Source organism: Eptesicus fuscus, chromosome 9 (genome assembly GCF_027574615.1).
Source record: "Eptesicus fuscus isolate TK198812 chromosome 9, DD_ASM_mEF_20220401, whole genome shotgun sequence".
NCBI lineage: Eukaryota > Metazoa > Chordata > Mammalia > Chiroptera > Vespertilionidae > Eptesicus > Eptesicus fuscus.
Window position 1 is genome coordinate 40,680,871 of NC_072481.1, and position 26,649 is coordinate 40,707,519.

General features: G+C 49.6%; 1 long non-coding RNA gene across 4 annotated transcripts in view; it reads left to right on the forward strand.

The window, feature by feature from the left end:
• Positions 1 to 26,649, forward strand: part of LOC114230777 (uncharacterized) — a 193,487-nt gene that overhangs the window by 143,249 nt on the left and 23,589 nt on the right. For all 4 annotated transcript variants that reach the window (XR_008557014.1, XR_008557012.1, XR_008557011.1 and 1 more), the window contains 2 exons: positions 2,230 to 2,382; positions 2,846 to 2,932. This is a non-coding gene — a long non-coding RNA (uncharacterized LOC114230777). The remainder of the gene's footprint in view (positions 1 to 2,229; positions 2,383 to 2,845; positions 2,933 to 26,649) is intronic.

Consider the following 26,649-nt stretch of genomic DNA (forward strand, 5'->3'; position numbering starts at 1 on the left):
ATGGAGCCCCCTCCTTCCCTGGCTGCCTCCACTGGGCTTACCCACAGTCCCCCTCCAGGGCACTGCCATAGACCTCATTTACTCTGCACAGCCAGCCCCAGCAAGGATGGAGAACCATTCTGATCAGGCCCATTTTCCAAGGGAGGGAACCAGGAGCAGGTGAAAGTAATTTGCGAAATGTTTACATTGAATGTAAGCTCAGTGAGCTGTAAAGACATTGGGTGTCTGAAGATCAAAAGAAAGGCAACTCTGAGGCTGCCACTTGGTGAGAAGCCTTCTGCAGAGGCGAAAAATATGTGCAAACAAAACCAACAGCTTTCTTTATGTTCCCCAAAGTTGCTAAAAATGCCTGCGGGTTTGCACACAAGCAGACGCCGTCTCACAGTGCTGCGTGGCTTCTGTCGTTGGCTCTGGCAAGAGGAGACCTGGCAGGTATTTCTCACATCTTTGCTAGACACACACACCAGACAAGAGAAGGAGTTCCAAGGTACTCCTGGGGTGTGCATTTCTGCCAAGTTTTCTTTTATTTGTTGTTAACTTAGGAAGAAAGGACACCTCATGGAGGAGCCCCTGATCCCCTGAGGTAACTGGGGTGTGGTGGAAAGTGCATTCCCTGTACTCGGAGTCAGACAGTCCTACATCCCCTTCTGGGTTCTTTCCCCTGCAGCCCTGTGACCTTGGCCAGGTTGCCTTGTCTCCCTGAGCTAACCTCAGTCGGCCCTCCTGTAAGATAGGTGATACTTTCTGCAGGAATAAAAACTCCAAGGAGGCAGGGACCTTTGTCCTGTTTGTTCCTGCGTTCTGTTGCCTCACACAGTGCCTGGCACAGATGAAGGCTCTTAAGTGAATGAGCGTGAGTGAGTGAGTGAATGAATGAGTTCTGCTATCTTGTAGGGTTTTTTTTTGTAAGATTGAAATAAGATCGTGGATGTGAAATTGCTTTACAAACTGCAGATTGTTAGACAAACATGAGGATTTATTATTATACAGAACATGTCTGGGTTCTATCAGACATTTATGAGGTTTACAGAGATGGCTTAGTGAGTTTTCTCTTGGGTCTGGCATTGGGATACCAAGACATATGACATCTGGTTCCTTCCTCCAAGTGCTCACAGTCATTTGTATGGAAAATAACGCAATCATTAATAAGCAATAGTACAAGAATAAACTCTGTTTCGTATACTCACAACTGTAAGCCTACTTTTGTCCCACCCTGTACAGGCAAAGCAAGCACTGCAGGGTAGTAGAGGTGAGCAGAAGGTGCTGTGGGAGCAAGCAGCGGAAGGATGACCCTGGAAAAGGGAGGGTCAGAGAACTTTCTAGTAAAGGTGTCATGGGGTAGCCCCAGTTTCAAATCTCTTATTGGACTTTTCCTACCAAACCTAGGCCTTTGGGCCACTGGGCTTCTTCATTACACTCTCATTAACTTTCATATCGTCATGTTCATTATAGTCACTCGCTGACATACAATTTCTCTTTTCCCCACTTGACTCATTACACTGCTGGGCAAAACCCCAACCCTGGTTCAAGGTGACTCTGCAACGTCCCCCACTGCCCTGCGCAGTTCAGCCAGACACGCTCCGTGCTTTCTTCCCGTCCCGCTTCCACTCTCAGCCATTTCAAACGTTCTCCTCTCGCCTCCGAACTCCAGCGCCTCCTTCCCCACGCGATTGAGTTCAGCTGGAGACCTGGCTTCCCGCCTCACTGAGGAAGGGGAAGCCATCCGGAAAGTTCTGCGCTCTCACTGCCGCCCACCCTGCTGGGCCCTGGGGAGGGTGGGCCTCGCTCTGCCCCAGGAAGGAGCTGAGGGGAGACTCTGGGAGATGTTCCCAGGCCCACAGCCAGAGACTGGGCAGCTGTTTGGGTGAGCCTGGGGGTGGGAATGTTGCTGAGATCTGAGCCTGGGGGTGGGAAGGTTGCTGAGATCCGAGCCTGTGAGGAGTGTGTGTAGGGGGTGGAAGGGGGTCATGGAGAAGCGGAAGGCATCTGATGGACATTGGAAGTCATCAGGGCCTGGGAGTGTGGTCAGGCCGTCCCCATGGGGGGGAAGAGTAGAGGCCATCTCTTCCAAAGCCGGAGCCACATCCGTGAGCTGACAGAGGGCAGTCCCTGAGAAGTGCATTGCCGATGGTTCCGGGAAGGACACGGTCATGCAGCCCAGCCAGCCCCTGCCCAGGACCGAGCTCTTCACGCCTCCACTTGCTCCATTTTCCCTCGTTCCTCCCACAGGTGCTCAGAGAGGCGGCAGCAAGACTCTCTGCTGGGCGTGGGGGAGGCCCAGTGGAGAAGAGGCGGCTCCTTCCCGCCAGGCACGGAGGGGGCGGAGCCAATGGGAGACCCAGTCACTGCTTCAGTGCTGACTGCACCTGACCGTGGCTGACAGTAAGCAGAAGTGTCCGAGCCCTGCTGGCGGGAGGTCACGTTCCAGGGAGGGCTGAGGGAGGCGAACAAGGAACACACTCCAGGGGCGTCAGGATGGGGGTCGAGCTAGAGAGAAACCCAGAGCAGAGCAGGGGAGAGAGGGCTGTGGGGGAAGGTATATAAATGAAGTGGGTGGGCAGGTCAGGCCTCAGGTGGTCGGGAAGGTGGCCTGGAGCAAGATGTGAAGGAGGAGACTGTGAGCCCCTTTGCAGCCACTGGGGGTGCTCGCCAGGCCCATGGGAGTCTCAGGCTGCAAGGAGCAGTGTGGGGGCGCCAAAGGGGGGGCAGTAGGAACCCAGAAGGCTGCAGGGTGCCGGGAAGGGGAGAGGCCCTGCAGGTGATGGTGGCTTTATTCTGATTGTGATGGGAGCCTTAGGAGGGTTTTGAGCAGAGAAATGACAGGATCTGCCTCATGTTTTAACAGGATGTCTCCGGGGCCTGTGGTGAAAACAGAAAAGGGGGACGAGGGAGGAAGCAGGGAGCCCCTGATGAAGACTGGGTGTCAATCCAGGTGAGAGGCCATGGTGCTCAGACTTGGGCGCTGCAGGTGGTGAGATGTGGTTAGACTCAAAACATCTTTTTCGAGAAGAAGCAACCATATTTGCTGACAGATTGGAAAGGAGTGCGATAAAGAGAGAGGAGTTAAGAATGACTCCAAGGGTTTGGGACCTGGGCAAATGGAAGGGTTGAGCTGTTGTCCACTGAGATGGGAGAGACAGTAGGAGAAGCAGTTTGCGGTGCTGGGTGAGGTAAGGAGTCAGGAAATCGGTCTTTGTAAACATGTTCAGTGTGAAACACCTAAAGTCATCCATGTGGAGGTGCTGAGCCGTCAGGGGTCGGGGGCCGGGGGGAAAGGCAGGGCTGGAGAGGCATTTGGGAGCCAACGGGCCTGTGGTGGGCATGGCAGGTGGTATTTGCAGCCAGGAGGCCACAGGGGCTCACCGAGGAGAGAGGGCAGTCACTGAGGAGAGGAGGACCAAAGACTGGGCTCGGGGCCCCAGTAGAAAATGTTTGGCCCCAACTGGTGTAGCTCAGTGTTGAGTGTCGACCTATGAACCAGAAGGGTCATGGTTCAATTCCTGGTCAGGGCACATGCCTGGGTTGCAGGCTCGATCCCCAGTAGGGGGCATGCATGAGGCAGCTGATCAATGATTCTCCCTCATCATTGATGTTTCTATCTCTCTCTCCCTCTCCCTTCCTCCCTGAAATCAAGAATTGCTGGACACAATGCCTTGAGTAGGGTGGGCTCTGGTGACCAGTGGAGGAATGGATGTTTGCTGGGAACACAGACGTGCATCCACAATAATAAAAGAGAGGTCACGGCAGAGGGACAAAGAGCAGGGGGGTGCAGTCTTAGTGTCAAGAGAGTAATAGAAACCCCCACTCTCATAGCGTGTACTGGTGCCGGGCACTGCCTGAGCCATTTACATATATTAACTTCAATTCTCAGAACAGCCTATGAGAGAAATACTGTTATGGTGCCCATTTTACATGAAGAGTACTGAGGCAGAACGACATGAAGCATTTTGCCTAACGTCACACAAGGAGCAAGAGCAGAACCGGGCAACGACGGCTCTTTGCATCTCAGGATGAATGGAGGGTGGCAGATGCGTGGGGGGGGGGGGGGGGTGGAAGAGAGGCTGCAGCGTTTTGATGAGCCCAGAGCTGGTGTGTCCTAATTGGCTTCTCCTTCGGAGACACCTGTCCATTTGCAAAGCACTTTTCAGTCATTACCTCCTGAGTCAGGAGCCAAGGGGGGCAGAGGGTGGGGCCGGTTCCAGTTCCCAGCGTGGCCTTGAAGGATAGATTCCTCCCCACTGCCACATAGCTCCGCCAGGAAATTATCAGGACGTTCCCTCTCCTTACTCTATAGACACCCATGAGATTATGAGTACCCAGAGGGCCCCAGTCCTCAGCCTTCCAATGCTCTGGGAAAGAAGAAAGAAACTGAGGGGGCAGTAGACCTGGTTGTGTTGCCAGCTGGCTGAGAGACTGTGGCCAAGTCACCTACGTGCTCTGGGCCTCAGCTGTCAAAGGGAGGAGAGGCCAGGATGAGGTCTGACTCTGTGGGCTTGTTCCGTCAGCACATGTGCTGAATGCAGCTGTGTGTCAGACAAGCATAGGGCACTAGGGACGTGACAACAGGCACAGGGACTCATCCTGACTCTGTGGCATCGAAGTGGAGGGTGGGAGCAGGGGGAGAAGCTGACGGTCATACAGCTGTCAATCCTGATACGGGCTTTGGAGGAACAGGCTAGGGTGCTATGAGAGCACCTTTCCTGAGCACTTGACCCCAAAACAGAAACTGTCTTTGTTCATTCATTCATTCCTTCAACACATGTGAATGAACACCTGTCTTTTGGAGCAGTAGCTTGCACTTTGCATTCCCCAAGGAAAGTATACTAGTAAATCAAGGCTGACGGAAAGCTATAGCATGAAATGGGACTGGAACCAGTTTGTTTCAACCAAACTCGAGAGATATTGGACCTGTGCTACTGTGTGCCAGGTATTGGGGAAACTAGTGTTGTAAGAGCAAAAAAGGGGTGGTCTCTGGCCTCAGTGAATTATCTGGGGTCCCATGGATCTAAGTATTGGGGGTGGGGTGGGGAGTAAGGTAGACTGGAGTGAGACCCTGGGTTTGGATTTGATCTTCACCACACAAGAGTATGAGACCTAAGGGGAAATTCGGAACATTCTGTAGCCTGTGTTCTCATCTGTATGTAAATATAAGAACATTTCAGAGCATTATTATATACGTGGCAAGCACTGTGCATGCATTGTTTCATTGGTTCCATTCTGTCTCATGTAGCTGATGGCAATTGGAGCTCAGAAAGGAAAAGCGCTGCTAGCATCACAGCACACAGGGTTCGCCTTTATTCCCATAAAACTAAGCACATGTGCGACAGGAACCTTGGACCCATGTGGCAGAGTGGTCTCTCACTCCTGTCTCACCTCTCCATGCCCTTTCTGTAAGGTCCTGTTCAAAACTGCCCCCTCCCTTTCCTCTCTTCCACAAACACCCGCTGAGCGACTTCTGCCTCCCTCCTTGCCAAAACCTTTAACAGCCTCCCAGCCCCTATTGCCAGAAAGGCACAGCTATTAGGCTGACGTTTGCCACATGCTGTTTACTGTGCAAAGCATTTTATGTGTATTACTTCACTTGATTCTCTCAGGGGGCAGCTACTATTATTGTCCCATTTGCACAGATGAGGAAACTGAGGCTTAGAAAGGTTAGGTAATCACCCAAAGTCACAGAGACAGAAAATGGCCAAATATGGAACCAAACTCACATTTTCCTGAGCCTGAAGTGAGCCTCCTGCTCTCAGCCCACGTGGCCCTCCCCAGGATGGCGCCATCTCCCTTCGAGGTCTCTTGTCATTCATGCCAAGGGATTCACCAGGCACTTTATTTCCCTGAGCCTTTGCACATGCTATTTCTTCTGCCTGGAACACACTCCCTTTCTTTTGTGCCATCAAACGCCTGCCCTGCATGGACCTCAGTTCCCCTGCCCTTGCCTGAGAGCCCCTCCTCAAGGCTCTGGCTGCTCTTGCCTCAGATCATTGGAGAAACACCCCCCCACACACACCGCCTTGCTCCTGCGGCACTGGGTGTGGTTCTCCTTGTGTGGGCCGCAGCGTGCTCCAGGTTCTGGGTGGCCGAGCCTGTGCCAGCATCCAGCTGCCTTTGCCACACATTTACCGGGCACTCGTTACGTGCCAGGCACTGGGCTGGGCTCTAGGGACACGGGGGTAGGTCAGACAGGTGTGCCTCAGCCTTTGCAGGGCTTGCAGCCAGGTGGGGGAGACAGGACCAGAGTATACTGGTCTGAGGAGGGCTGAGGCCTGTGGTGGGCATGGCAAGGATCTGTGAGTGCACCTATCCAGGACTTGGGACATGCAACAGGGCTTTGTGGAGCAAGAAATAGTAAACCAAAGTGGATTTAGTTAAATCACGAGGGGATTAAGAGGGAAGGCAATGTCCCCGGCAAAGGGAACAGCCTGAGCAAAGGGCTGAGAGCTGGCTGTGCCGGCTGCCTCGGAGATCGGCATGGCTGGAAAAGAGTGTGCTGGGCAGTGTTGCAAGACCACTCTGGAAAAGCAGACTTTGACCTGTAACCTGAAGGGCTGAATGAATCCTGCCTCTCTCTCCCACTCGTCTGTGGGCTCCAAGTGGCTTTGAGGATAGTCAGGCTTGACTTGAGTGATCTCAGCAAGCTGCTTACCTGATCTGGACCTTACCCTCATCTCTGAAATGGGAATAATACTAGCTACCACCTCCTTGGGGTTGGGAGAGGATGAATAAAATGAGCACAGTCTCCAGCACCTAGGAAGAACTCAACTGCACAGATATGATAGTGATAACAGTAGCATGTTATGACATATTATATAACACGTTGCTATCTCACTATTCTTATCATTCTCTCTGTCATTGGATCTGAGTCATCTCTGCCTCTCTCCTGGGTGGCACGGAGGCTCCTGTTACCTGCCCAGGTCTTGGACCTGGGGAAGGAGCAGGGAGATGGGCCGGGATCACTGAACAAGCCCTCTGCCCTCCACAGCTGGGCCTGGGCCACGTTATGAGACACCTGTGGCCGTGTGGCCTATTCTAGCAGATGCGCGGGCGCAGACCTGGATGCCATGTGACCACTGCGGCCTGGCTGGGCAAACTGCCTGCCAGCCAGGCCCCCTTCCTCAATGGCATTCCCTTTGGTGGGAAGAGTTGGCCCTCTCAGGGCTGCTTGTCAAGTTCTCCCTGTGGGGTGCAAGGTCGCCTACTGTGTTGGTAATCCTGTTTTGTGGTCTTTCCCATTCAATCAGTTTTCTGCCCTCCCACCTGCTCAGAGCCCCAGAGGACTACCCCTAAGGTCAATGCCATGCACACTCCCCTAGCTTTAAACTAGGCTGGATGGGCCGAGGGAAGCTGTGGCAGGAGAGAGGAGGGCGGAGAGAGAAGTCAGGCATCCATCTTTCTCTCTGCTCCTTCCTTCCACTTCTGGCATTGGCTTTACCAGGACGGCCACAGGGCTACCCTCCCTGAGGTGGCTGCTCCTCCTTGGCTCCCGCTCTCAGGCCTCCAGAGGGGTATGCACTCCCGGCTGTCCTGGCCCAGGACTGCCTAGACCTCTCACTGGTTTCCTTAACCCTGCTCTCACCTCTAAGCAGAATCCTGCCACTCAGTTATTTGTAGCTTTGCCCTGTGCTTGCTGTTTCTTTCCTGCCACGATTTGGATCGACACTCCCATGGAGGCTCTCCAGAGTCCCCCAAACAGACCCTGTCCTGGCCAGGAGCAGGCATAATCCTGCTCGCGCCTCTCCTTGCCCTCTCATGCCCTTGGGATCTTCCACATGGGCACCTGTCCTGGAGGGATCAGAGCTGCCGGATTCCAGAAGCCCAGCCTGGCTGCCTGTGGGGCTGCAGAGGAGGGACTGGGGGTATTGCACAATGAGAAGTCATGGTGCATTTGGGGGTGGGGGCATGCCATAATCTGGCCTATAATTGCAGAAAGCTCCTTTAACCTCTTGAGAGGTTCTAGAGGATTGAGTACAGGCCCGGGGAAGATGTTTGGGCTGGTGCAGCAGTTCCCATGTGACATTATGGCACGGCCACCATCAGAGTCCTCTGCCCCCCCCCCCCCCCCACCATGAAGACAGCTGATCACCCGGCGATGAGTTAAAGCCTCTTCCTGTTGCGTGCACACAGCTCCGTTGCAGCAGCTATCCCGGTGGGCCTCTGTGATGTTCTCCTCTCCAGTGGGTTCCTTGGCCTCAGTGCCTGCTTATTCCTGAGGTCCTGAGCCTGGCACAGGTCCTGGCACATCCCTGAGCTGGTTGGTGCCCTCTGGTTCAAATGCAAGTGCCCTTGAAGGTCTAGTAACATTATCAACTTTAGGTAGAGCCTAATAACATTAGTGGAGGTCTAATATCGGACCAGCCTGCACCGTCTTGGCCAGCGAGGAAAGAAAGTAAACATTCGTCAAACATCTGCTCTGGGCTGGGCGCCTTTCCACGCCACGCCTCGTACCGCCCACACAGCAGCCAGGGAGTAGGTAGCGCTGTCCCATTTTATAACATGGAAACTGCGGCTCAGAAAAGTGGCCTCACTCAGATCAGGTCACCCAGCTACGAGTGGCAGAACCTGGACGCCAACCCAGGTCTCTCTGTCCACTGAAAAGGCGAATGGAGGAACATGCTGTCGGAAGAGCCGGGCCCCGCCTGCTGAGGAATCTGGGCCGAGAAAGGTGCATTTTAATAGTAACAAAGCAATGATGACATTTAGCTTTACACTCTGTGGGCATCAACTACTGCCCGCTGCCCCAGCGAGAAGGCATGCTCTTGGTCCTCAGGTCCCTCACTGTTAGCTGCAGGGTTTCACACAACCACTTTGTAGATCCTGCTCAGTTCCAAGACCCTTCCTCCAGGAAGCCTTCCTGGTCCTCCCAAGTCTTGGGTAGGCGCCTCTCATATGTTCCTACATAGTCCCTTGTAATTGCTCCCCCACTCACACATATATACACACATGTACACGTATGTATATAAAGCCTGGAGAATGTTGGAGGCACCGCCAGGAGAGCCTAGACACTGTGTCTGCTATGGAGAAGGTTGTAGTTGCCATGAGAGGACAAGCTTGTTTATATGGTCTCGAGTGGGAAGGGCCAGTGGGTGAGAGCTCTAGAGAGACCCCTTTTGAGTGAGGCCTAAGACAGAACTGTCTAGTCATGGGATTTCTCCAGGCTGCAGCAGGCCGCCCTGAGAACCTTAAAGCATGGGCTGGCCCAGGAGGGGCTGCACTTTAGAGGGTGGGCGAGGGGCGGGACTGCGTGCAGCCTGACAGGCTCTTTCTGAGATCGCAGGCCCATCGCGTTCACGAACTCACTTAATCTTGACATTAGCCTTGCAAGGCAGGTGTGCTGCGGCCCCTGGACGGGGAAACGGGGTTCAGAGAACCCAGGTAACCTGGACATTAAAGCTCGGTGATTCAGAAGAAACTGTCAGAGCTGTTCAAATCCTAAGAAGCCAGCCAGGATTTAGGTTTATATAAGCTTCACCCATGCCACCAGCACAACTCTGTTCATTCTGTTTTGTTTTCACGTGCCTCAGTTTCCCCCGTGCCCTACATCTGTGATGCTGAAAGTTGGCCGGCTGTCCAGGCCCTCAGACCAAGTCGGCTCTGGGGGCGTGGAGGCCTGGTCTGGGTCACAGGCAGTCCCCAGGCCGGTTGGTCTGAGAGTCCTTGTTTCCTTATAGAAGGAATCGCTACTTGCCAGCTTGTATGAGACCTGGACACATTATGGGTGCGCATGGCCTGGGGAGGGAAGCGGTGACGGAGCATGGCAGCTACAGCTGAGAGAAGGTTTGAGAAAGGTCTGTGCCTTCAGTTTCAGGTCTGATGGAAAAAGAAAAGGATAAAAAGCTGAACCCAGACCCAGCCGGCTGCCTGCCAGGAGTCTGAGAAACGTGGTCCAGGCCAAAGCCAGTGTCGGCCAAGAGGGAAATTACAGGCCTTACATGGGAGACACGTCTGCAGAATCCTCCCAGGGTTGTTTTTGGCCTGTGTTTGTTTGCATACATGTGTGTTTATGTGGATGTGTTTTTCAAAGCATGCGTCCCTTTTCTCTTGATGTATTTAGTCCTGAGACCCTTTTACAAAAACAATGTAGAAACTCTTCTTTGATATAATTTATCCTTGGATGATCTTTGGGGCAATTTCACTTAGTGTAGGGCAATTTCCTGACAGCCTGTTTCTGGGCTAGGCGCTGGGGACCCAGGGGTGCAGAGGACCTGCCCTGTCCTGGGGGCTCAGTGTCCCCCATAAGAAAAAGACACATGCACAACTAAGGACCCTGGAGTTCCCTAAAGCCAAGGTCACTTCAGGTGAGTGTAGCTGGGACCAAAGGAAAGGAGGTTTTAGTTCTCAGAGGCAGACAGAGGCAGAGGGGCCGCTCCAGGCAGAGGGAAGAGAGCTGGGGGAACTCATCTGAAGGTCAGCGACGTGCGACTTGTCCAAGGTCAAACATCTAGAAAGCAGCAGCCAGAGGGCTGAACCCAGATCTCTCTGATTCCTCTCTTACCCCATCAGAGTAACCTGGACATTAAAGCTCGGTGATTCGGCTGAAGGACGGTGCCCAGCATCTTTAGATGTTCCCCATCCCTTAACCAGTTAACTGCCACGCGTCCAAAATGGAAACCATCCCCACACGCCATGATATTTTGAATTTAATTTAAAAAATCAATTTGCAATAAATATTATAAAAATAAATATATTACACACAATTCAGGTGTTCTTAAATATTTCCAGCTGAAAATTCTCACGAAAAATGATTTTAAAGTTGGTCAGGGCTGCCACTTAGGGAAAACATTTTTTTTATAGACTCGCGTGGCGTGTGGGGAAGGTCCACTGCTTGCGTCTATAGACACTTATGGCGTACAGTGGGTTAAGAACTCCCTGAGTCTCACCTGCCCTAGAAAGGCTCCTTTTGTACCACTGCTGAGTTCCAGGAAAAGATGTGCGTCAATATTGCTAGGTATCATTTCACAGAGAGCTCTGCTTTTCTCTTCAACGATAGAAACACATGCATTTATTTGTTGTAAAAGAAGGATTTGTGATTTCTGTGTCATGACTGTGCTTGGCAAAGGAGGGTAGAAGGAGCAATGGGACTGTCTTTGAATGCAGAGATTATTTTAAATTCCTTTTTACCTTCCATCACACATAGTAGGTACTCAAGAAACACTGGCAGAGCTGGGCTGGCGTGGCTGCCCTCTTTGGTGGAGGGGTGTTAGTCAGATATTGCCACACTAATGCTGCATCACAAACCGCCCATACTCGGTTGCTTACCACTGCCAGCATTTGTTTTTCTCATTCATGAGTTGGAGGGTTGGCTGTGGGGCTCAGGTTCAGGCTGCAGCTTTGGTGGGGCTTTGGGTCAGGTTTGTGTCTGTTCCTTATGCCTCATGGTGGGGGCCAGGCTGAAAAGTAGCCTCTGGTTGCTTTTCTCATGGGAAATGAGCAAGTGAGCAGACAGGAACGTGATGAAACAGATGACGCCTCCTGAGGTCCTAGCCCAGAACTTCCGTGTTGCATTTCCACCCACACTCCTTTGGGTGGAAATGGCCAAACCCAATATCACTGGGCAGGGAACTATATTTGCCCACTCTCGTGGGAGGCCCTACACAGCCAAATAGCAAAAGGTATCATTCTAACATGAGAAGAGCATGAAGAATGGAGAAAGGTACGGGGCTTTGGAGCTAGACTTGATTTCAAGTTTATCTTTCACCTGCTACCTTAACCCTTCTGAATATCTTCCCTCCTCATTTACTGGGTCCTTATAATGTGCCAGTAACCAAGCTCAGTGTTTTATGAATATTGCTGTATGTGAGATAGGTAAGGCAGCATTCGGCTCCCAGGTAATAAGATGAGGAAACGGAGGTTGAGGGAGATGAGTGACGTGGCTGGAGTCACATGGCTGCATTCATTTCCACGGCAGGTCCACCTGTGCCACCTCTCTGTGATTGAAAGGAGGTGTGTGTGCTGTCTGCCACATAGACGATGCTGGTTTCGAGTGAATTTCTGTCTCTTTTCCCCTTTAAGAGTCCTGGAACCTTTCAGGTCACTGGACTTTTACTTTCTGATGAACTTCACCCAGCGGATGACCAACCAATGTGACTGCCACCACCTAGGCTACAAAGTTCATTGTCGCTAGAAAAAAAAAAAAAAAAAGCAAGGGCTATTATTAGCCGTGATCAGAGGGCGGTCACACTTCCCAGTCACAAGCCTTCAGGAGGAAGGAGCTAGGACGGTGGTGGTGGTGCAGCGTGTTTGGTGCGAAGGCATATTTCGTAATCGCTGTGCCTGTCAGGTGATGCAGAGGCCCCTGCTCCCAGATATCTTTCCACAGTGGGACCAGCTGCTCTGACGTCGCCGGGGAGGGACAGCTGGCGGCCTCTCTTGTGCAAGACTTGTTCATGAGGCATGGAAGATACTAGCAGCAGCAGGCCTTTGGATCAGACAGACCTGATCTGAATCAAGGCTGGGCCTCTGGCTGGCTGGGTGGCCTGGCCCCCAGGGATGCTGTTCCCTCTGCTGGCTGCACCCCTCCTTCTCAGGGCCAGCTCTCCAGGGGGTTTTCCCTGACCCTCTCCAGCCCTGCACTCCCTTTACTCCCCAGACACCCAGGCCCTGCACTGAGGCTCTCCTAATCTGCTTGCTTGGCTCTCTGCTGATGGGATAAATGCTCTGTGAGGGTAGGCCCTGACCTGGGTTTCCACTGAAATCCTACTTCCCAGAATGGTGCCTGGTGCCCAGTGGGCACTCTGTGAACATTTGTCCAATGCATTCAATAGTAAGTGACAGAAACCTTCCTAATCCCTCTGTTGCATTGTAAGCTTTCTGTGGTGAGGAAGAACCAGAGTGGGGATGTTTCCTTTGCACCAGGCTGACTCTCCCAGGGAAGCTAGCCTTCTAACTGACAGTAAAACCTCTGCCCTCTTCCACATCCTGTCCTTAATCTCTTCATGCAGGACCAGCTACATTCTCTAAAACACGTTCATTGGCTCTGTCCATCCTCCTGACCTCATCTTCTACTATGTATGCCCATGGCCCCCTCTGTTCTATCCACAGTGGCCTTGTTTCTGTCCTTTGAACAAACAAACTGGTGCCTACCTCAGGACCTTTGCACTTCCTTCTATCCACAGCATATCTCCTTAGATTGCCCATTGTTTGCCTTTTTCTCATCATTCAGGTCTCATTCTAATGTGATCTCTTCAGACAGCCTTTCCCCAACCATCCTAGAGAAAGTCTTCTCTTCTCCTCGCCCCAACCAACAGTCTCATTCCCATTATTTTATTTTTTTTCATGGCACTTAGTTTATCCAAAATTATATTGGGCATTTGTTCAGATATTTTGTCTCCCCTCCTGTCCCTCTATCAGAGGGAAAGCTCTTTGAGAGCAGGATTCTTGTCTGGCTAGCTTCCGTGTCCCCAGATTAAAATGGTGCCTGGACATTGCAAGGCTCAACAATATTTGTTGAAGGTATGAATGTGGGATCACGGCATCTAAAGTAATGGCACAGAGTCGACGAAGCGTGACTTTGCCATCTGACAGATCTGGCTTTGAGATCCGATTTCAGTTGCATGACCTTTGGCAATTCTCACTTAACCACCATGAGGCTCAGTGTCTGCATCTGTAAAAGTGGGGATAATAGCAAAATTCACAGAGGGGGTTAGGCTGACATAAAACCATAAGAGCCGTGGTTTGCCGCTCTGTTGACTAATGCGTTTGCCGACCACTGTCCTAGCCAGTGGCAGAACTTGGATTCAAACCTGGTCAGCGGCCTCACTCCCTTGATCAGATATCTGCTCCCCTACACCGGCTCCAGTCTTCCTCTCTGTAGTAATCGGGGAAGCAACTGGCTGAGCTCACACTGCAAATTCATTCGAGGCTGTGCTCCTCTGGAGTGTCTCTCCCCGAGACCGCACCTCCTGCCTTCCTCTGCACGCCATGGGAAAGGGCTTCCGGAGAACCGTCTGGAGGCCGCCTGCCGATCCCTGGGAGGCCAGGCTTCTCCTGGAGCTGAGTGAGTCACGGGGGAGGCCTCTGGCTCCTCCTGAGAAGCACTGTTCCTGTGTTTAGTCTGGTCTGCCTCCAGGGGCGAGATGATGAAACAGAGGGTTGCCTTGCACCACTGCTGTCACTCGCATGCCAATCTGGTGTTGTTTTTGTTTGTTTGTTTGTTTTGGTCAGAGGGTCTTCATAGCTGGGCTGAAACCCATGAGATAGATACTGGAGAGGTTCTCTACAACTCAAGCTGTAGAAAAGGAATAGTTAAGGGGACGGAATGGCTTCCCCAGTCTCTCAAATCTCTGTCTTGGAAAAGTTCTTAGAAAGCCTAAGCAATTGCAGCTCAATAGCTGGAGTCAGGTCTGGGGTCCAACCCTGCTCTGCCCCTTCCCACTACAGCACAGTGCACCTGTGGTGGAACAACAAGGGCCCCAACTTAGGGTCGTTGTGATTTTCAAATGAGAGATTATGTGTGATATGCCAGGTCTGGAGAGGACAAGCCACACAGGAAGAGCAGTGTGTATGTATGTCCCACTATCACCTCCTTCTTTTATAGGCAGAGAAGTGAGAGCAGGAGACAGGAGTTGTGATGTACACAGATACGTGAGAGTGAAAGGCTGAGCTGAGAGTGGAACCCTTGTCTCCAGCCTCCCAGGCCAGCGTTCTTCATTTCACATGACAATGATAAGGGTGAACTATGTTAGCCACATCCCTAAATTCTCGGCCTTGGTTGGATAAAAAAAGATAACTCTCAGACAGCGTATGGGGAGCGCACTAGAATGAAATTGTTTTCCGAGCATTCGAGCACCTAAGAGCCCTCTGAAGCAGCATTCCTGTATGGACAGGGAGATTATCACGTGGCCAGACTTGATCCTTCTTAGTCAAGGGAATGTTAAACTCAGCAAAGTGTCTGCACTCTCACCTCCACTCCCAAGACCTAAGGGTTATCAGCCAGGTGTGGTCCAATAGAAAGTCAAGAGCAGAATATGGTACACTGTGTGCAGTCCTGGGCCAGCTGAGACACCCTTTATCTACGAGATAAGGGCTGTGAAGGCACCTGATAAACCGTGCCTTAACTTCAGGAATGTTGTTCTCATTATAAAGGAATATTCCAGAAATGACCTTGTGCCTCAAGACACAGGGCCTTTTCCCTGGTCGCTGAGACCAGTTTAAAGGATGAGTCCCTGACAAACACATCGATACATTTATAACACATCACACTATAAGGATGCAATTTGTGAAGCATACTCGTATCCCTACATTGACCATCTCAGGGAATTGGTATTTATAATTAAGAGTCGAAGGTAGGGCCACAGACCCCGCCAGCGCCTCTGAATCATCAGTGAAAGCTCAAACGTGGCCCTGTTGGCTCACTGACCATCAGGTCTTTGCTCAAATGATAGGTTCTCATAGCAGCCTTCCCTGGCCACCTGAACTGAAATCGCAAACCCACCACCACACATTCTACCTCCATTCCTTATTTTACTGTTCACCTTTGTACTTAATACTGAACAACACACTGTGTATCTTCCTTTGTTGGTGCCTATATTCCTCACTATTTGTGTAACAATACTCATTTGCTCTAAATGCTTTACAAATATCAGCTCATTCAGTCCTTATAACAAGTGTAAAGAGAGATACTATTATTTTCCCCTCTATGCCAATGAGGAAAGTAGATATAGAGAGCTTAGGTAATGTGACAGACAGCTGGGAAGTGGGAGGGTTCAGATGTGATCCCAGGAGTCTGGCTCCTGAGTCCTTGTTCACACCCACCACAGATGTAAATTCCACAAGGCAGGCCTTTGCCTGTTTGAGTCCCTGCGCCTAGAACGATGCCTGGCTCACCATATTACCCAACCATCTGCTGGGTGAATGAGTGGTTAAATGGAGCTTACACCATTTCATTGCACAGGCACTCTCCATGAACCAACTCTCTGACCTGTAGAAAGGCAGTAGGTCAGGTGGGAAGAGCATGGGCTTCTGTGTCAGAAAAGGATGAGGATCAACTCCTAACTCAGTCACTCACATATACTGTTGCCTGAGCTGCCTGACTAACACGTTCACCCAACCTCTCTGACCCTTAGTTGCTTTACCTTTAAAATGAAGAAAATAGTGGATTCCTTTTAGGGTTAAGCATGTTGGTGGAAGTTAATTGTAGACAAAGGGCCAGGCATAGAGCAGGTGCTCAGTAAATATGAGTTCCTTCCTGCATCGGGAAGGGATGGAGGAAAGTGAAGTGAAACTCCATCTTTCCTTTTCTGAGCAAGCTCTTATTTTTTCAGAATGAATATATTAGGGTCAGGGTTTGGGGAAAGCAAAGGGGAGCAGAAGATGGAAAATTTTCACTTTTCCCTTCTACTGCAATTAGGACTGGAACGGCTTCAGTCGAACCAACAATATATTTCTTTTGATTCTCAGATAAAGCCATATTGACGTCACTATTTTTTTCTTCTGTTGCCTTATGAAATTTGGTTGTCTATAACATAAAACACTGCTCTTCAGAAGTGGTTCCTACCATCCTACTGAGCAGGCAGGAGGGTTTCAGTCTATCTCCCACCAGAGACAAGTCTGCTTTAAATTAGAGAGAACAAAGTTGTACATCTGACATTCAAGTTTCCCATCTTCCTAATTTGTAGTCTGAGCTTTTCAAACTCTAAATATTTGTCTTACTTTTAAGACTGTTTTCTACAAGTCTTAGTCAGACTCTGCTGTGAGACTAACCAAGAGCCCTGGGCTCAGGCCGAATTGGGTTGTGGTGCTTGGAAGTTGATTCTGCTTTTTCTGGATTTGGTGAGGGCGTTGACATCAGGTGGCACTGGGAACTCCTTCTCCAGGGGGAGGTCCACAGTGCATGACATCCCAGCATGCTCTGTCCTCTTTCCCGCACTCTCTGCTGCTTACAACATGAGCAATGCACGGCAGCCACGTTGAATTAATTATAAATCTTGTAACTGGTTTTGCACATGCTGTTCCCTCTTCTTGGAACACCCTTCCCTCACCTTCCTGAGCTCAGAGATCTCCTACCTGTTCCTTAAGACTCAGTGTGGTTGCTCCTCTGGGATGATTCCTCTGAGGGGCCTGTGGTTGACAGTGCTCTGTTCTTTCCTAGTAATGAGCCCTTTTCTTATCATCTTTAAGTGTTCTTGTTTTTTGTGGGTTTTTTTTTTTTTTTTTTTGTATTTTTTATCTGTGAGCTCCTTCAGAGTAGGGGCGATGCTATTATTGATTTAAACATCTTTCAGCCCTGGAATAGGGCCTGGTCTAGAGCAAGTGCTCAGTGAATGATGAATGTAAAGAGAAGGAGTGAAGTCTGCACCTTATGCTGAAGTGAGCAGGGAGCTGGGTCCTTAATTGAGAGAGCAGTCAGATTAGGGATGTGTAGACTATGCCTTAGGAGACCCCTTGAGCCCATCTGGCTCAGCCCTCATTCTGCACATGAAAAAAAAATAAAATTGGGAGCTCCCTGAGGCTGCATGAATCCCTGGCAGAGCCGAGGTCTCTAGACCCTTAGTCTAGTGCTCGGCCTGTGGTATCAGGATGCTCCTCAGCCTCGTGAGAATAAGCTGCAGCAAAGACACAGCTGGTGGGGTGGGGAAAGCCATCCAGGAACGAGACACTGGGAGTAAGCAGAAATCACCAGAGTGTGGCCTGCCGCCTTGGCACAGGCTGCCTGGCGGCTAGAGGATGCTAATAGGAAGAAAGTTGCCGGAAGGGGGGTGAGCTCTGGGATTGAGACTCGGTTTTTCAGGCCAGACGCATTGGCCTGAGTCAGCACAGGAACCAGGAGAAAGTGCCACAGGGCCACCCCTGAATCAAAGGCTGCTGGCTCCTCGCAGCTGGGCATCTGGCCAGACATTTGGAAAAGGAGACACTGCAAAAAATCTCTAGTAGGAGGAAGTGGTTTGCGTTTCCTGCTTGAAGGAGGATGCTCCATTTCAATGGAATTCAGTGGAGTATGGTAGAAGGGGAAGTACCCTGAGCCTTCTGCTTGGACCTTGCTATCTGCTTCTTGCAGAGGCTGATCCAGAAATGGGCTTCCTGGGAACCAGATGGAGGTTTTTACCAAAGAACCTCAACCCAGGCAGGAATGAATGGAACAGAACATGTTTCCACCTCCCTAGCACTTGCCTTGGATAGTCCTCCTGACATTTCTCCCAAACCCTGCTGGGAACTCAGAGGGGATTGACTGGCTGTAGACACTGCCAGTCCGGGCTCGCACTTGGATCCACGGGCCCAGACTGCTGTGTCAGAGTGTGCTCCCAGAGCCGCGGGCCCTGCACACCTCGGCCTCAGACAAGTGAGCTTTTCTAGTCTGAGAGCCGGCATTCTTCGGCCTGTCCCTTTCCCAGGAGATTAGACTCTGAGTGCCAGAGGAGGGGCCTGGTTTAAGTCATCTCTGTCTTCCAGCAGCCACCCAAGGGCCACCAAGGAGATGCTCAGGGATGCTGGCTGCCCCGTGGTGGGATCTTTCCAGGTGTTAGCTCACTTCGTTCTCACCAAGCCCATGAGGTGGTTTAATCACCCCCATGTCTGAGATGGGAAGGCTGAGGCTCATGAAGGGAAGTTGCTTTCTCAGGATGTTTTTCGATTGTCTTTTAAAAATAAAGCTGTTTCCTGAGCATGGTAGAGCTAAGATCTTTTAGGACGCTTTGTGTCCAAAGTAGATTTATTTATATTTCTAAATCAAATCCGGCTTGCCACCTCCCTGCATGTGGCAGGAAGTTCCGTCTCCGCTGTATGGGGTCCGGGCTGCCCCGGGTGCTGGGGGTCTGTAAGAAATGGAGTTAGAGAAGATGTGCTTCTGGTCTTAGCCACAAGGTGCCCCAACTGCAAGGTGACGTGAGCAAAGCTCAGCTTAGAGCCCCTCGCTTGCCCCTGTGTCCGCAGGTCAGACATCTCTACAAAACTTGCAAAAGTCTGACGGTTTAACTTCAGTTGGTGAGGTTAAGAGATTGCTGCCTCTCCCTGCCACCAATCTCCTCCATCACACTTCCCTTCCCGTTGGGTATGTTAGAGTGGCTGTGGGCATTTTATGCAGTATTTGTAGTTTTTTCTTAAGAAAGCTCCCCAGACTGTATCTGCTTCAGACCCCACAAACCCTAGACCTGCTCCTGGTACGTTCTGTTCAAGGGGCAGCTCCTTGTGGGCAGCTGCCCTTGTGGCTCCTGGAGCCACGACTCTGCGTGTTAAGTCCTTGGCTTTTCCTTCCACTCTTCAGAGGTTCCGCTTCTCCTGGGCAGGGCTGTGAGATGGGGCGGGATGCAGGAGCCCATTTTAAAAAAGAGCGGCTACCACAGTTTATTTTGCTGTTTTGGAGAACCCTTCCAAGGCCAGGCCATTCCCCATTATCAGTTTGAGTACCAGCGTGCCCCCTTCCTTTGCTGGGATGATTGATCGCTATTTAACTAGAGAAGTAGGGGAGAGGATGGGGGAGGGTTGCTCAGACCCTCTGAAAGACAAGAGTGGCCTCCTCTTCTCTTAAGTGACCAAGTAAGCCAGAAACTAGACTCCATATATATATTTCCCTTACATCAGCATGCATGGATTGAAGGGGAGAGGGCTTCCTGGAAGAAGTGGCATTTAAGCTAGACCATTAGGAACAGATGACTTTCTGTTGGGTAATGGGGTGGGGAAGCTGTGATTGAAAAGAGTCCAGAAGTACAGATGCTTTTGTAAGCACAGTGTCACAGTCCGAGGACAGAAGGAAGTCCAGCAGGGAAATAGCAGCAGTTTGGATGGGGTTGTTTTTATTCTCTTAGATGAAGTTCAAAGCAAAGGTCTCTGATACCCCCTGAAGAGAGAACAACCAGGTTGTTTTCCTGCCCAGAACAGAGTAAACAGGATTACTGGAGCCTGTGCTGGCCTCAGCTGGACATGAACCGCTGGCTGGCTGGCTCTGGGAGGGAGGGCAGTGGGGAAATGACTGGGATTAGGGGCCACCCCGACCTCTGGACTTGAATCCCTAAGGAAATGCCTCTGTTGCAACCATCTGTCTCAGGAACTTGGAATCTATATCTCAGGTCAGGAAATAGGCATAGCCTTTGACCCAACAATCACACTTCTAGAAATACAACAAGAAATAGTTGCTGATGTATGTAAAGATATTTATGCAAGAATCTTCAACAAAATGTTTATAATAGAGAAAAATTGGAAGCAATTTAAATATCTAACAATGGGGGTAAGTTGGAAAACTTAGAGTGCATCTATATGATGAGGAACATTAGTATTAATAATCATGTCATAAAGGAATAGTTGTTGATGTGGAATATTCAGGATATTTTGCCTCCCCCCCCCAAAAAAAAAAAGCTTATAAAGCATATGCACTATCTGCTCTCAATTATGTAATATGTCATACTGACACTTACTAAATATTACTATGTGCCTGGCATGGCTCTAAGCATTTCAAATATATTAATGCACTTAATCATGCCTATGAGGTTTTTTTTTAATCTTTGTTTTACACACAAGGAGACTGAGACACAGAGCACTGAAGTGATTTGTCTGAGGCCACATAGCAGTAAGTGGTGGAACCTGACTGTGAATCAGGCAGTCTGACCCCGGAGCCCATATGTAAACTACTAACATGGCGAGCTCTCCCTTCATGTGTATGTGTGCACGCGCAAGCATTTGTATAGTTTTCTTTCTCTTCCTCAGAGGATGTATACCCAAACGTTAGCCATGCTTTAAGGAATCCCCTCCTAGGACAAGATACACAGATATTTCCATAATGTGGGTGAAGAACGAATACCGCAGTCAGTGTAGGCACTCACGCATACCAGCACCTTGACCGTGGAGACCACCCAAGTCCTGTGCTAGATTCTGAGGATTCAACAGTGAACAAGGCAAGGCCCACAGGTGTGTTCTCTGACAAAACTTACCTCCTAATAGGGGAGGCTAGGAAGTTCCCGGTAAATAAATAGCCAAGTAAAATATTGGCTGGAGCTCAGTGCTGCTGAGAATTGCAATTAGAATGATAGACTTAAGAGACTGAATGGTCAGAGTTGGTATTTCAGCTGAGTCAGAGAGAGAGAGACTCAGTAATATGTTAACATTTGGGGAATCTGGGTGAAGGGTCCATTAATTTTTAAAATAAAAGGTTGGAAATATATTAAAACACATATATTAAAAATTTAAAAATGATTCCTCTACATCTGAGGAAGTAGTCAACAGTGCTTTGCTGATGAGTGACATGTGGTGGGTGAGGAAATCGAAGGGGAGGTAGATTCTGGTGCCTTTAACTGGTTAGGCTGAGGTTTGGGAAGCAAAAATCAGCATTCTTTTTGGCCCTGTTAAATTGAGATGCCTGAAAGTCACAATTTATAAACTACCATACACTCGTCTTCTCATTGAGGCTTTCCCTGTACACCTGTGAGTTAGTTGGGGTTGGGATGCTATTTCTTTTGTATTAATGAAGAAACTGAGGCCAAGAGCAGGAAAATGAGTGCACAAGGTCTCATGGTGAGCAAGTAACAGAGTTAGAGGCCAAAGTCAGATCTTCTGAATTCACTAAACACAACACTCCCAAAGCATATATTTTCTGCTGCTTCTAAGATGCTTAGCCATGGAACAGGCTGGCAAAAAGAAATTGGTCCATGGAGGATGCACACAAGCTCAATCCTCACAAATTGTCTGAGGGTGATTGAGACAACACTTTCTTAGAAACAAACTGCCATGAATCCCCAGACCCCGATGAACCAATTTTATCCCCAAGAGGCACCGTGACATGGATTGTAACTTGACTTTTCTTGATGCCAACTTGTTCTTCCCTTTTTATTCTTCTAAAATTATTACTAAAGATGTTGATAAAACCACCTGTCCTCATACAAAGATAGTTATGTGAATTAGCATCCAAAGGATAGTGCAAATGAAAGGGCTCTGTGGTCTTCAAGACTTTGCTGGGCAGAACCCCCAGTTGGGTCTTGGGGCCACGTTCATTGTCTCCAGGCCCACGGCAAGTACTTCAAAGTGCCTTTCTAGGTCACGCCTTGTGACTGGCTGGACTTCTGCCAATTTGGAGACCAATTTGAAACTGCAAGACCTTAGAAACAAAACAATAGAACAACAACAAAAACCACGGCAGTTTAGAGAAAAAGAGTTGACTTTATCATCAAAGTAACACCAAGGCTCTGTTCTCATTTAATCTCATTTCACTGAGGCAGCTCTGTTAGCCCAGTTTCACAGAGGAGGAAAGTAAAGCTTAAAGCATTGAACAACATGGTTCCACACTGGCTGTGAACCCAGACTGTCTAATGCCAAAGCCCGTGCCCTTTCCACTGTACCACATGGCCAGATGGACCCTCCCAAAGATGAAAGCTAGCCTAATCACAAGGGTACAAGAAGAGGTGCCTTGGAATCCATGCTGCTTGCAGGTCCTCACCACCCTAGTTCAATGATCTGCATTGTTTCATTGGGATGGTATGTGTGCTTGATTTATGTTGGCACAGAGTGAGCTGTAAATTGTGCCCATGGACCCATTGAAGCCTTTTCTCACATTGAAGATGTTTATAGAAACAGGAAACATGGCCTCTGCATGAATATACTGGTCCTCTCTATGTCAACATCATCATAAATAGATGTATCCAGGATCTCCGCCTGGACTGTTTTCCATAGATACTCAGCAAGCCCATGAGGTTGGTCATTATTACCAAGGAGGGGGAAGAGGCCCTCTCTCCTGTCTAGAACTTACCCTGAAAAGAGGCCCTCTTGCCAGGGGACCACTAAAGATGCCCCACCCCATCCATCTTTGTTGCTAGGAGCTGGGTCTTGTCCTTTTGGACATGCTCCCCTTTTTCCAGCTTTGATCTTCAGGCTTCTGACCTGGGAATGCAGAGTCATAGAGCTGTTCTCTGCTCCTGGAAAAGTGGGTCCACCTGTGGACTCAGTGCACCACCACACTCCCTGTTCCTTCCAGGCCCTTTATCACAGGGGGCTTTCATAAGGACCACGTGAGGGCACTGTTCTTAGTATCCCCACTTGGCAGGTGTGGAGAATGAGGCACAAGGTGCGAAGGGCCCATGACTTTGCTTTGAATTCCTCATAGAGTTTAGCGCTAAACTTTGTCCTTTTCAAGGAACTTTATAATGGCTGTAGATTACCATCACCATAGTCATCATATCTGTGAGAGGCCTGCTAGAAAACAGACAGTGCACTTATAAAGGGTTCAAATTAAATTGCATTTATGAAGATACTATTGCAGAGATGTGGGCAGGGTCAGGAACTAGCACACATGTACTCACAACAGTGGGGAGACTTTAGCACCTGTTATGGGCTAAATCATGAACCCCCAAATTCATAAGTGGCCTGTGATGCTTTGGGCAGGATTCCTGGAAAAGGTGCATGTGAACCTTGACCTTGAAGGATGGGTTGGATTGAAATAATCAGATGCTTGAGGTGGACGTGGTGTGAGCCAAGGCGCAAAGGTAGAAGTAATCAGGGAGTACAATGAGAATTCTTAAGCAACTTTACATAACATGTCAGCAGCCACAGCTGCCACTCAATTATAGTAACAGCTTACAAGCATTTGCTTTTCTGTTATTTCTGCAGACTCCCTCCACATCCCTGGGAAGTATGCGGGGTAGTGTGTTAACCTGTGTATTCCCAAACCACTTTGAGCTCAGTACTGAGAGCCTTTTCGTGTTCACAGGGGGCTCAGGAAGGGCCTGTCGCTTCCCCTGCTATAGGCTCCTGAGGCCATCACCATGAACCCTTACAGCTCTGGGGCTTGGAACAGAGAAGGAACCCAATAGGGTTGGCTCATCAATTGAACAGAGAGAAAACAGAGGCTTGGAATGGTTAAGTGACTTGCTCAAGGTCACATGGGGAGCAGGTGCTGGTCCTGGAGCTTGAACCCAACCCTCTAGAACCCTGTCCTTGCCCCTGTACCATGTGGCCACAGGTACCCAAAAGCATAGACCTTCATCCATGCTTGATAAGTAAATGAGTGAAAGACAAAAATGGAAGGAGGGACAGAAAAACAAGACTAATTTTTTAATTTGGCTTTTAAATGGGACTTGACAAAAGGGAGTTGCATGTTTACATCACATTTAAGGACTTTTGTTTATGCAATCTCACTTTAATTGAAATGGTATACCCCACCAAAGCAGATACTACCATCTGAATTTTACAGATAAGAAAATTAGGGCCCAGAGAAGTCAAAACATTTCTCCAAGGTCACACAAGTTTAAACTTGAAAGTTATATCAAGACTAGACTTAAGCCCAGGTCGATGTGACTCCACTTCCCCAGAATTTCCCACACATCAGTGGGAAGTTGAGTTTCCTAGCAGGATTTTTTATAAGAGCCGTACCTATTTGGGTGCATCTGTTCTGAGTGAGTTTGTTTTAAACAAAATCTGTCTCCTTACTTCATAATCACAGATTATAGATACCCTAAGGGGAACACAATGTCTTATTTGTCATAATATCCCGAGAAGTTACCACAATGCCTGTCCCATAGTAGTTACTGGGAATAGTTACTGAACGTCTTAGATCAGTCCTCTGGCTTTCTGTGGCCAATCGCCTGAGCATGCCCACTTCTCTTTTGATCTCTTCCTCTCTTCTTTATCCTGGTGTTTCTACTTCACTTAATGTGGGCACGTCTCATGATCTTCTGTGAGATCCCCACAGTCAACCTTGGAGCCTAAGGGGACTACCTCCCAGGGTGGACTTTCATAAGGGTCATGGGAGGGGACTGTTTTTAGTACTCCTTCAGACAACACTATCCTGGCCATGTGTTAAATCCTGTGTCTAAGGCTACTGCTCCCACATCAATAAACTCTGTTATCCCACTGCCTGTTGCTCCTGGATGCAGTCCCATACCTATGTTTCTGGCACCTGCCAGAGTAGGTTGTCTGGACCCAGAAGCTCCTTCAGGGTTCATCCCCTCTCCTGGAGGCCCAGCACATCCCTGGTGGCTGTTGTATTATTTCTGGTGTGGTCTGATCCCAGCTTCTGGTGGCCTGGAGAGGAAGTCCTGAAGCAGACATATGCTAGCTTGCCAGGCGAAGCCTTCTGAGCCATCTTCAAGCAAGGAGTTCATGCATCACTGGGAAGATGAGGCCAGTTCTGCAGCCCAGAAGGCCCAGGCACAGTTGGAGTGTCCAGGGTCTTGAGGGCATCTCAGATGTCCCCACCCAACATCTCCTCGCCCAGGGCCCTGACCTGAGTCACACCAGGGTGGAAAATTAGACTCTCACTGACATTCCCTCCCTTTCTGATGGAGTCCTGGGCCCGGCCCTCAGCTCTGCGCTCCAGCTGCCAGGGATGAGCCTCCTGACATGCTGCCAAGGAGGCCTGCTAACTTTCACACTTTGTCTTAAATTAGGGATTAATCACTTCCAGCCTTTCACTGACTTGCTTCAGGACATTGATAGCATTCAGTAGAGCCATCTCATTCCATAGTCTTAGTAACTACTGCTTTCCCCCAAATCTCTCGAACGTTTGATATATTGCACCTGCCAGTACTTTTCCTTTGACTCTAATCCCACTCCTGCTCGCCAAGAACAGAAGTCTTCCCAGTTTCAGGACTTCAGTGAGCCAGGTGCTGTCAGGACTGCCCCTGCCCCAGCGATGGGATCCTCATTGCTGGCTGATGGGTGGCCCAGCACCAAAATCCCTATTCAGTGGTCGGCAAACTCATTAGTCAACAGAGCCAAATATCAACAGTACAACGATTGAAATTTCTTTTGAGAGCCAAATTTTTTAAACTTCTTCTAATGCCACTTCTTCAAAATAGACTCGCTCAGGCCGTGGTATTTTGTGGAAGAGCCACACTCAAGGGGCCAAAGATCCGCATGTGGCTCGAGAGCCGCACATTGCCGACCACGGCCCTATGTAAAGCCACTCCTCCTCCCTGAGGCAGATACCTGAAGGCAGAAACTTTATCAGTGAGTGCTTTTGGAGACATCACCCACAAAGGCCTTGACCTTCATGGATTGAGTGGAAGGAGAAGCTGAGCTGGGATGCGATTGCCTGGGGCTCGGCAGCTGGCATTGCCCTCTCAGTTGCCACAGATGGAGGCAGGGGAGCCACACTCTTGTACCTTCCTCATCAATCCATGGATGGGTATGGGCTACCCTGGAATGCTGGCCTCACTTCGTTTGAGGCAGCACCCTTCAAGTAATGCTCATTCTGGGAGAGGAGTCAGCTATGACCTGTCAGAAGCCAGTACCCCTGACAATTGGGAACATGGTATTCAGGGGCATTTGGGCAATACACCACAGCAGCCACCACACTGAATGAATGAATGAATGAATGAATGAATGGTTCAAACTACCTTGAAAATCCTCAGGGGGGAAAAAGTCTCTTTATGTCTGCTGTCCTTTCAGCCCCAGCAGCCCTGGCTGCTAGTATTATTCTGTATATTTGGTACCCTTGTTAGAAAGAACCTTTGAGAATGCCCTTCTAATCCAATCTACTTATTTTCCACATGAGAAAACTAAGGCCCAAAGTGTTGAAATAACTTGCCTAAAGCCCCACAGTGAATTTGCCATTGAGCCAAGATATCAGATGTACTATTTCAGCTTCAGAGAGAGAGGCTTAAACACACAAAGATCTCCTCAGTCAGTCATCAAAGATGTCTGTGAGTCCAGAGTTGGCTCTGGCTCCATAGCTATCTGGGACACCCATTCTAACACATGGCTCCCATTCTTAAGGTCTCAGCATGGTTTCTGGAATCT